This window comes from Frankliniella occidentalis, unplaced genomic scaffold, assembly GCF_000697945.3.
Source record: "Frankliniella occidentalis isolate FOCC.00 unplaced genomic scaffold, Focc_3.1 Scaffold54, whole genome shotgun sequence".
NCBI lineage: Eukaryota > Metazoa > Arthropoda > Insecta > Thysanoptera > Thripidae > Frankliniella > Frankliniella occidentalis.
The window spans coordinates 458,553-459,603 of NW_026267184.1; the positions used below are offsets into that span (position 1 = coordinate 458,553).

At 50.9% G+C, this 1,051-nt stretch overlaps 1 protein-coding gene across 1 annotated transcript in view; it reads right to left on the minus strand.

Annotated features, from left to right (window-relative positions):
• The window catches only part of LOC113216447 (gastrula zinc finger protein XlCGF57.1-like), a 185,033-nt gene that overhangs the window by 110,562 nt on the left and 73,420 nt on the right, over positions 1 to 1,051 (minus strand). The window lies entirely within an intron of this gene.

The window sequence follows — 1,051 nt, forward strand, 5'->3', positions numbered from 1 at the left end:
TTAACGCCGTTGCGCGGTGGGTTCCCGATGTCGCAGAGCGTTCGGACAGAGACCATCGTGCTCAGCATCGAATTTGCTTCCAGAAAAGTCACCGACCGCAGAAATCCGAGAAGTCGAAGCTCCAAATGAAACAGGCTAGGGCAGCGGTTCCCAAACTTTTCCGGCTCGCGACCCCAAATTAGCTTACCAAAATTTTTGCGACCCCACGCAAAAATCTTCGCGACCCCACGCGACCCCAACCCGGAATCCCCCCCCCCCCCCCCCCCCAAAACCAAGTTTTAAAAATAAATAGGGTATTTCATTTCGTTCAAACCGGATCCAAAAGAAGCACCGCATTGTTGCTGGGGTGCTGCCGGCGCCGAGCGCGTCCGCCCGCCTCTCTCTCTCTCTCTCTCTCGCACGCGCGCGCGCGCTTTCGATCTTTCTCTCTCTGAGCCCTCTAAAGAGCGCGACACTCGGATTCTAATTACTTTTCAGGTCCGTCCCTCCGTGTAGTCGGCGTGCGCGTTCGAAATGGAGAATGGCTAGCGAGCGAGGCGAGGGTGCGAGGCGCTGGAGACGCAGCTCACGCGGCATTCAGTCGCGCACATCACACGGCCGAGCAGAGCTCAGCTTTTGAACAGGGTATACTAAAAGGAGGAAGCTCACGTACCTATGCACTCAATCTTAAATATAGTTCAAACAAAAACAGGATTACCATATTTCTTTCAAAATTTGAAACCAGAAAAGACCGAAAGCTATTTTATATTCAGATGTAGAGGCCAGACTTTGGTCACTTCGTCTATTTACTGGAAAATTTCCGTAGTAACTACTGTTTTTGTCAGTATGGTGCGTTTCTACCCCTCTGGTGAGGCATATGGCAAAATAAGAAAATGGAGAGTGACAGCACTGTGTGCTCTATGGTCATGGTCGCCTTAGATCTAAAAAGGCCATGAGAGAAAATGTGAGCGGGATAAAAAGAAGGAGATGGGAAAGAAGGGGAGGGGGGCGGTGGCGCATAAGAAAAGAGCAAAGCGGACGATGCGAATTTGCGTAAGCTTCGTTAAGCGAA